A 10,650-nucleotide genomic window follows, 5' to 3' on the forward strand; every position below is an offset into this window, starting at 1 on the left:
CCCAAAAGGTGTGTACAACAAGGATGATTATGATAAACTAAAAAGTAAAGACTCAAATCATACAAGACGCTCCAAGCAAAACACATATCATGTGGTCAATAAATATATAGCCTCAAGTAAAGTTACCGATAGATGAAGACGAAAGAGGGGATGCCTTCCGGGGCATCCCCAAGCTTAGGCTTTTGGTTGTCCATGAATATTACCTTGGGGTGCCTTGGGAATCCCCAAGATTAGGCTCTTGCCACTCCTTATTCCATAGTCCATCAAATTCTTACCCAAAACTTGAAAACTTCACAACACAAAACTCAACAGAAAATCTCATGAGCTCCGTTAATATAAGAAAATAAATCACCACCTTAAGGTACTATTGCAAACTTATTCGTTATTTATATTGGTGTAATATCTACTGTATTCCAACTTTTCCATGGTTCATATCCCCCGATACTACCCATAGATTCTTCAAAATAAGCCAACAACACGTGAAAAACAGAATCTGTCAAAAACAGAACAGTCTGTAGTAATCTGTAACTCTCGAATACTTCTGTAACTCAAAAAATCCATATAAATAAGGAAAGCCTGAGAAATTTGTGTACCAATCCAGACGAAAAAGAATCAGATCAAAATCACGTTTTTGTGAATTTTCAAAACTAATTTACTAAGCACAAAAGTTTCTGATTTTCAGCAGGATCAACACAACTATCACCGTAAGCTATCCTAAAGGTTCAACTTGTCACAAACACTAAATAAAACATAAAAAACAAATCTAAACAGAGGCTAGATGAATTATTTATTACTAAACAGTAACAAAAAGCAAAGAACAAAAATAAAATTGTGTTGCCTCCCAACAAGCGCTATCGTTTAACGCCCTTAGCTAGGCATAAAAACGTGAATAGATCTAGGTATTGCGATCTTTGGTATGCAATTCTTTTCTCATCAAATCCTCCAAAACTCGTCTTAGCAAATCGATCCTTTCCTTTATTTACCTTTTAGAAGATGAACTTAAATCGTGGAAAGGACATTGATTGGTAATTTTAAGATTCATAAACCCATACTCGGGATCATCACCGTATATATCATCATATAAAATACATAGTTCATTTCTAATGGTTTCCTTTATCATTTTATTCAACCAATCCCTATTGAATCCTACATAAATTCATCTAGAAATCCAATCAAACTCCTCAAAAGCCTCAAGGTATAAAGATTGAGAGATTTCAGGATAAGGAACTCTCTTCCTAAGATTTTCACTGTAAGATTGATTATCTCTAGCTTCCAAACTACTCATGGTTTATTTATCATAGAGAATATCTATAATCGGAGGGTATTCAACAACCTTTTTATAGAAAGCAAAAGTATCCCTAGCTTCTTGTATTATAAAAATCAAATTCACGCATAAGGATAATGGTGGCAATCTTTTTAGCTATTGGGTGATTAATATTAGGAAGTTCATAAAACACCTTTTGCAAAGCGGGATGAATATGAACAAATTTTCTTTGTAATTTCTCAACAAGCATAACAATGGCATCTGCATAGCACTTGGTCTCAATAAGAATAGACTTTTTAATTACTAGGCATGGATCTTGTGCAGTCAAAGAATTCTTGGATAACACTTTTTCCAATAATATTACCGTCCCCCACATGAAAGATTTTTGTTTTATAATTTGAAGGAGTTTCATTTTCAAGATTCAAAGAACAACATTCAAGTGTTTCCTCATGATTTTCAATGATAACCTCCCCAGTTTCAGATATTATGGCAACAAACAAATCTAACAAAAGAGCACACAAGAAGCAAACGGAAAGAGACGATCCGAAGATGGGCGAAGAAAAGGCAAAGGTTTTCGAAAATCGTTTTAGAAGTTGGGGAGAGGAAAACGAGAGGCGAATGGCGAATAATGTAATGCAAGATAGAAGAGTTTATGATGGGTGCTTGGTATGGCTTGACTTGACATAGATCTCCTCGGCAACGGCGCCAGAAATCCTTCTTGCTACTGAGGGACTCCTGGATTAGGGGGTATCCGGACAGCCGGACTATATACTGCGGCCGGACTATTGGATATAAAGATACAAGATTGAAGACTTTGTCCCGTGTCCGGATGGGACTCTCCTTTGCATGGAAGGCAAGCTTGGAGATTCGGATATGTAGATCTCCTTCTCTGTAACCGACTTTGTGTAACCCTAGCCCCCTCCGATGTCTATATAAACCGGAGAGTTTAGTCCATAGGACAACGACAATCAGAATCATAGGCTAGCTTCTAGGGTTTAGCCTCTACGATCTCGTGGTAGATCAACTCTTGTAATACTCATATCATCAAGATCAATCAAGCAGGAAGTAGGGTATTACCTCCATCGAGAGGGCACGAACCTGGGTAAACATCGTGTCCCCAACATCCTGTTACCATTAGCCTTAGAGGCACAGTTCGGGACCCCCTACCCGAGATCTGCCGGTTTTGACACCGACAGCTACCTCTTGAGCTTGCGTTGGTTTTTCCCTTGAAGAGGAAAGTGTGATGCAGCAAAGTAATGTAATTATTTCCCTTAGTTTGAGAACCAAGGTCTCAATCCAGTAGGAGACAACGCACAAGTCAACGAATTCCTGCACAAACAATCAACAACTTTCACCCAATGCGATAAAGGGGTTGTCAATCCCTTCATGGTTACTTGCAAAAGTGAGATCCGATAGAGATAGATAGACGGTAAAGTAAATATTTTTGGTTTATAAATTGGAAAGCAAAGATTGCAAAATAGTAGATCGGAAACTAGTATGATATAAAACAGAACTAATATGATGGAAAAGAGACCCGGGGGCCATAGATTTCACTAGTGGCTTCTCTCAAGATACCAAATATTATGGTGGGTGAACAAATTACTACCGAGCAGTTGATAGAAAAGTGCAAAGTTATGATGATATCTAAGGCAATGATCATGAACATAGGCATCATGTCCGTGTCAAGTAGACTGAAACAATTCTACATCTACTACTATTACTCCACACATCGAACGACTCCTACCTGCATCTAGAGTATTAAGTTCATAAAAAACAAATTAACGCATTAAGTAAGATGACATGATGTAGAGGAATTAACTCAAGCAATATGATGAAAACCCCATATTTTTATCCTCGATGGCAACAATACAATACGTGCCTTGCTGCCACTACTATCACTGGGAAAGGACAACACAAGATTGAACCGAAAGCTGAGCACTTCTCCCATTGCAAGAAAGATCAATCTCGTAGGCCAAACTAAATCGATAACTCGAAGAGACTTGCAAAGATATCAAATCAGGCATATAAGAATTCATATAAGAACCAAATATATTCATAGATAGTCTGGTCATAATTCCACAATTCATCGGATCTTGGCAAACACACCGCAAAAGAATATTACATCGAATAGATCTCCAAGAACATCAAGGAGAACAAGGTATTGAGAATAAAAGAGAGAGAAATAGCCATCTAGCTACTAGCTAAGGACCCGTAGGTCTGTGGCAAACTACTCACGCTTCATCCGAGAGGCAATGGTGTTGATGTAGAAGCCCTCCTTGATCGAATCCCTCTCGAGCAGGATGCCGAAAAAGGTCCCTAGATGGGATCTCACGGTTATAGAAGGTTGCAGCGGTGGAAAAGTGGTTTCGTGGCTCTCCTGGATGTTTTCAGGGTATAAGAGTATATATATGCGAAGGAGCTAGGTCAGGAGACCATCGAGGGGCTCACAAGGTATGGGGCATGCCCTACACCCCTCGGTGCGCCCTCCAGCCTCGTGGCTGCCTCATTGCGTCTCCAACTTCATTCCCAATTGTTCTGGTTTCCTTCTGGTCCAAGAAAGATCATCGTGAAAGTTTCATTCTGTTTCGACTCCGTTTGGTATTCCTTTTTTGCGAAACTCTAAAATAGGCAATAAAGCAGAAACTGGCACTGGGCTCTCGGTTAATAGGTTAGTCCCAAAAATAATATAAAATAGCATATAAATGCCTATTAAACATCCAAAACAGATAATATAATAACATGAAACAATCAAAAATTATAGACACGTTGGAGACGTGATACGTCTCCAATGTATCTACTTTTCCAAACACTTTTGCCCTTGTTTTGGACTCTAACTTGCATGATTTGAATGGAACTAACCCGGACTGACGCTGTTTTCAGCACAATTGCCATGGTGTTACTTTTGTGCAGAAATAAAAGTTCTCAAAATGACCTGAAACTTCACGGAGTCACGCTTTGTAATTAATAAAAAATATTGGCAAAAGAATCAACAGAAGGGGGCCCACACCCAGTCCACGAGGGTGGAGGGTGAGGGAGTCCTGGATTAGGGGGTATCCGGATAGCCGGACTATATACTTTGGCCAGACTATTGGACTATGAAGATACAAGACTCAAGACTTTGTCCCGTGTCCGGATGGGACTCTCCTTTGCGTGGAAGACAAGGTTGGCGATTCGGATATTATATTTCCTTCCTTGTAACAAACTCCATGTAAACCCTATCCCCCTCCAGTGACTATATAAACCGGAGAGTTCGGTCTGTATGAGGACAATCACAACGTTCATAATCATCATAGGCTAGCTTCTAGGGTTTAGCCTCTACGATCTCGTGGTAGATCAACTCTTGTAACACTCATATCATCAATATCAATCAAGAAGGAAGTAGGGTTTTACCTCATTGAGAGGGCCCGAACCTGGGTAAACATTGTGTCCCTTACCTCCTGTTACCATTAGCCTTAGACGCCCAGATCGGGACCCCCTACCCAAGATCCGCCGGTTTTGACACCGACATTGGTGCTTTCATTGAGAGTTCCTTTGTGCCGTCGCTGCAAGGCTCGATGGCCCGTCTCGTTGTCAAGGACAACATCACCTTTGGGGGAGCTCTAGCTGTAGGCCAAACCCTCCGACTAGGTGGCTTCATCATGGTCGCCCAATCGGCTGTCGCGCCGACGATGAGCTCTCGGGTCATCACGAATAGCCTCCACGTCAATTCGGAACTCGCCGAACAGATGGATCCAATAGAGCTCTCCTCCCTTAATGAGCTCTAGGATCGCATCGCCACTTTGTGAGTCACTGCAGACTATGACCGGATTGGGCTTAAACCCGACCAGAGGGATATTAAATCCCCACCGGTCACCCACGAGATAGCGGTAGTGGAGGAGCCACATATGGACCGTCCCCCTACTCTGAGGACGAACTATGTCCGGATCACCGAGCTCTCTGAGCCGGATACCCGTTCGTGGGAGGAAACAACCCAGATCCCAAGCTTAGAATCGGGTAACGGGTCAGAGAAATCGGGCAACATCCCGGAACCCGAGCCGTCGAGCCCGGGAGTTCCCCTGCCCCAGGGCGTTAGATCGGATCAGAACCCAGATTCAGCTACACCCACCCACCCGGACTTAAACCATCTCTCCCATATCAGACAAGAGCCACAAGAGACTGTACATCGCTACTGGGCCCGATTCCTCCTTGTGATAAACAAGGTCAAGGACTGTCGCGAGGAAGACGCAATTTCAATTTTTTGCAAAAATTGCACGAACAAAGGGATCCTTAATGCTATAAGTCATCGTGACATAGTACACTTTGCTGACTTAGCAACCATAGTATAGAAGTACTCTGCGATGGAAAGTACCTGGAAATCCCAACCAGAATTTTGGGATAGTCCGGCTCTCACCAAAACATTTGTCCGAACTAAACGGGCGAACTCTCGTAAGTCAACCGATCCAATCACCAAGAAACCAAAGCCCACCCCAGGGCGTGGAACCGTATTGGAAGAATGGCTCAATGGGCCATGCAAACTCCACAGCTGGCCGGACATTACACCAACACATAGCCTTAGAGCATGTTGGATACTCCGGCAGGTAGCAAAAAGTGGCGAGGATCTTCTTGTAAGCCATAAAGCAGAACAACATCCCGCCAAAGAAAACAATACGGTACAGACAGTCTTCGAGACTTTCGCCTCAAATAATAGGCGCAAATGAGCCCATCAAAATCTCGCCAAAATTTACCACGTGGCAAAAATAAACTCGTGGAACGACACTACTATAACTTTCAGTGCCAGTGACGAACCCCAATTCCAGACAGTCCGGGCACCTGCCGCATTGGTCCTTAGCCCAATCGTGGATGGCTTTCGGCTCACTAAAGTACTCATGGATGGCAGAAGTTGACTAAACTTGATCTATGAAGAAACACTCCGCAAGATGGAAATGGAAAAAAGTCGCATTGAGCAGAGCGGCACCACCTTTAGGGGAATCATCCCTAGTTGGGAGGCACGGTGTTCGGGAAAAATCACACTTGATGTAGTATTCGGCACCCCAGAGAATTACAGGTCCGAAGAAATCACATTCAAAGTGGCTCCTTTGAGCAACGGATACCACACCCTTTTAGGGCGGGACACATTCACAAGCTTTCAAGCTATACCCCATTATGGATACATGAAGCTTAAAATGCCCGGACCCAATGGAATCATCACTCTAGCCAGTGACCCGGACGTCGCACTCCGTGCCGAAAATAAAACTGCAGCACTTGCCCTCGAGGCATTATCTGATGCCCTAGCGGCCGAAGAACTAACAACGCTGCGCACCACAGTGGACAGGGACGATGTGATACTCGACAAACGACCCAAGTCCACATCATTTAAACCCGCGGACGAGATAGTAAAATTCCAAGTCCATCCAACGGACCCCATGAAGACAGCTTCCATCTGGACACAGTTGAGTCCCACAATGGATGCCACGCTACACGAATTCCTACGCGAGAATTGGGACATTTTCGCCTGGCATCCTTCTGACATGCCGGGCATCCCACGCGAGCTGGCCGAACACAGCCTGAACATACTGAAAGTTTACAAGCCAGTCAAGCAGACTCTTAGGTGCTTCTCAGAGCCTAAACGGCAAGCCATGGGAGAAGATCTAGCCTAGCTACTTGAGGCCGGATTCATCAAAGATATCAAGCATCCGGACTGGCTGGCAAACCTGGTAATGGTACCGAAGAAGGACAAATCCTGGCGCCTATGCGTCGACTTCAAAGACCTCAACAAGGCTTGCCCCAAGGATCCCTTCCCCCTCCCTCGCATCGACCAAATAATTGATGCCACTGTAGGACATGACTCACTATGTTTCCTCGATGCATACTCTATATACCATAAAATAAAAATGGCAGAGTCCGACCAAGCTGCAACGGCCTTCATAACGCTGTATGGTCCTTTCTGCTTTAACACTATGCCTTTCGGGCTTAAAAATGCCGGCGCAACCTATCAACGCATGATTCAAACATGCCTGGAGAAGAAAATCGGCAAAACAGTGTAGGCATACGTGGATGACATGGTCATAAAAACAAGACACATCAAAACCCTAATAGATGACTTGAGGCTTACGTTCGGTAACCTCCGGACATACGACATCAAGCTAAACCCGGACAAATGTGTTTTCGGCGTACCCTCCGGAAAGTTGCTTGGCTTCATTGTTTCCAATAGAGGAATTGAAGCGAATCCGGCAAAAATCCGAGCTGTGTCGTAGTTGGCTGTCCCAACAGACCTCAAGCATATCCAGAAACTAGCTGGGTGTGTGGCTGCCCTAAGCCGCTTTATCTCCCGATTAGGAGAAAAGGCATTACCTCTTTATCGCCTTCTTCGGTGCACCGAACACTTCGTGTGTACGGATGCAGCCAAGGCCGGACTGGACGAAATAAAGACCTTATTGGCCAGTAATCCAGTCCTAACAGCGCCAAATATTGGCGAATCTATGCTATTGTACATAGCTGCAACACATCTGGTTGTAAGCACAATGCTCGTCGTCGAACGAGAGGCTAACAGATACAAATTCCCGCTCCAAAAGCCAGTGTATTACGTATCCACGGTCCTCACCCCATGCAAATCCCGATACCCACACTATCAAAAGATAGCATATGCGGTCTTCATGGCATCCTGGAAGCTACGACACTACTTTCAAGAGTGTTCGATCATGGTGGCCTCCGAAGTACCACTCAACGACATAATAAATAACCGCGATGCTATAGATCGGATTGCTAAATGGGCCATCGAGCTCCTTCTGTTCGACATAACATACAAACCATGGCGGGCCATTAAAGTGGCAAGTACTGGCTGACTTTGTCGCTGAATGCACAGAAGCCGAACTCCCTAAAGAGTACGGCGCGTACTCCAACTGGATCATGCAGTTCGATGGCCCTAAAATGCTGGCCGGATTGGGAGCAGGTGTAGTCCCGACGTCTCCCACCGGAGATACGGTCCAATACGTACTCTAAATATTATATACAGACTCCAACAACGCAGCCGAATATGAGGCTCTGTTGCATGGTCTTCGGATGGCAGTCTCTATGGGCATTCAACGCCTGGAGGTGCGCGGGGATTCAAACCTAGCAATATCACAAATAAACAGAGACTTCGATGCCAAGGATCCAAAAATGGCGGCCTATCATAATGCCATCCTCAAAATGTCAGCTCGGTTCGAGGGGCTCGAATTCTGCCATGTGGCTCAAGAAAACAACCAATTGGCGGATATCCTCGCCCGCATCGGTGCTAAACGCGACCCTGTCCCACCTAACATATTCCTGGAAAAGCTGTTCAAGCCATCCGTGGTATGGGAAGGGGAGTCCGGCAACACTAGCACGGACCCAAATACACCCCCAGACTTTGAACCATCAGACGTAATCGGAGGCTCAACCACCAAAATAACGCCTTCGGCCCACGAAATCATGGCTGTAATTGCCCCGTGGACCGAGCCTTTCTTGGCCTACCTAAATAGGCAGGAGCTCCCTGAGGACCAAAATGAAGCACGTTGCATAATGCGACGTTCTAAAGCCTACAAGGTCCATGAGGGGGAACTCTATAAGAAAAGCGCGACCGGAGTGCTCCAATGATGCATCTCCGAAGAGGAAGGGCGGCAGCTCTTGGCTGAAATCCATGCCGGACTCGGCGGACACCACGCTGTGGCTTAGGCACTTGTCAGCAAGGCATTCCGCACAGGCTTTTATTGACCTACAGCCCGAGCAGACGCATAAGACCTTGTTCAACACTGCGTCGGTTGCCAGCTCTTTGCCAATCAGAGCCACATGCCTCCTACCGCTCTCCAAACAATCCCCATCACTTGGCCCTTCACGGTCTGGGGGCTGGATATGGTCGGACCCCTTAAAGGGGGAAGCCATAAGAAAAAATACTTGTTGGTCATGGTGGACAAGTTCACCAAATGGATAGAAGCCAAACCAGTCAAAACGGCTGAATCCGGACCAGTGATAGACTTCATATCCGGGGTCGTACACCGATACGGCGTCCCCCATAGCATCATCACTGACAATAGCTCAAACTTCACAGCCGATGAAGTGAAAACCTGGTGCGGCAACATGGGCATTAAGCTTGATTACGCCTCCATCTACCATCCCCAAACAAACGGCCAGGCCGAACACGCAAACGGTCTCATCATGAGCGGCATCAAACCCAGACTACTGCGTTCCTTGACAGAATCGGACACGCACTGGGTCAAGGAGCTTGACTCCGTACTCTGGGGGCTGCGGACCATGCCGAATCGCACCACCAGATACACACCATTTTTCATGGTATACGGCACAGAAGCAGTGTTACCTTGCGATATAATACATGATTCACCTCGCGTACGCATGTATGAAGAGAAGGAAGCCGAGCTATACCGGCAGGACAACTTAGATGCCCTGGAGGAGGAGCACGATGTTGCAAAGGCCCGTTCCGCATTCTATCTGCAGCAGGCTCGACGATACCAAAGCAGAGAAGTGCGGGCCAAAACTTATAATATTGGCGAGCTCGTTCTACGCCTACCGGAGAAGAAGAAGGACAAGCTCAAACCTAAGTGGGAGGGTCCCTTTGTTATTGACAAGGTTCTCACCGGAGGAGCGTACCGCCTACGTAATGCATCCGATAAGAGACTCGAGCCGAACCCATGGAACGCAGCCAGGCTCCGGAGATTCTATGCCTAAACGCCAAACTCAGTCTTCGTCTCCTTACCACTCCTTTTTCATTATGTTCCTCCCCTTTTTCCTTTCTCGTTCTTTTTCATTCTTCAGACAAATTACTCAATACAGTGCGGATGCTCGGATCGCTCCGACCGCACTATGTGTGTAAATCATACCTAGGGGCTTCTTATACGAAAGCTAAATATAATTGCTTTCATGGCTTCTTGCCTATCAAATATGCGTTTTTTTCATATGTGCCTTTTCTTCACCATTATATGCATCGATATGACTTAAGATGTGGCCATGCTGGGTTGCCTGGCTCTTGTATTGATGCCTTACGTTCCCGTTAATTCGGCTAGGGCATAAGGGGAGCACCTCTGCGATTGTTACTGCCGGTTGAGCCAGATGTGTACCTCAGACTGGGTGAAGCCGAAAGCTAGTGTTCTTAAGGGAATATTCGATCGGTGGACAGAAGATGTTCTTTTTCACTTATTACAACGTGAACCCCCAGAAATTTTTTATCCCGCGTCTCTGTTCGCAGTCCGGACATGTACATTGATGCATGCACACCCAGGGAAAGGAACCCCTAATGGAACTATTCTCCCTGGAAGATGTTTCTTACTATCCATGTAATATAACATAACTAGTTGGGTACTTGTCTGTTCAAGCACTTATGACCCCTACGCCTGGTTTCCATGCATACCCTGGTTCTGCATAACTGAGCGGGTATT

The sequence above is a fragment of the Triticum dicoccoides genome, chromosome 2B (genome assembly GCF_002162155.2).
Source record: "Triticum dicoccoides isolate Atlit2015 ecotype Zavitan chromosome 2B, WEW_v2.0, whole genome shotgun sequence".
Classification (NCBI taxonomy): Eukaryota; Viridiplantae; Streptophyta; class Magnoliopsida; order Poales; family Poaceae; genus Triticum; species Triticum dicoccoides.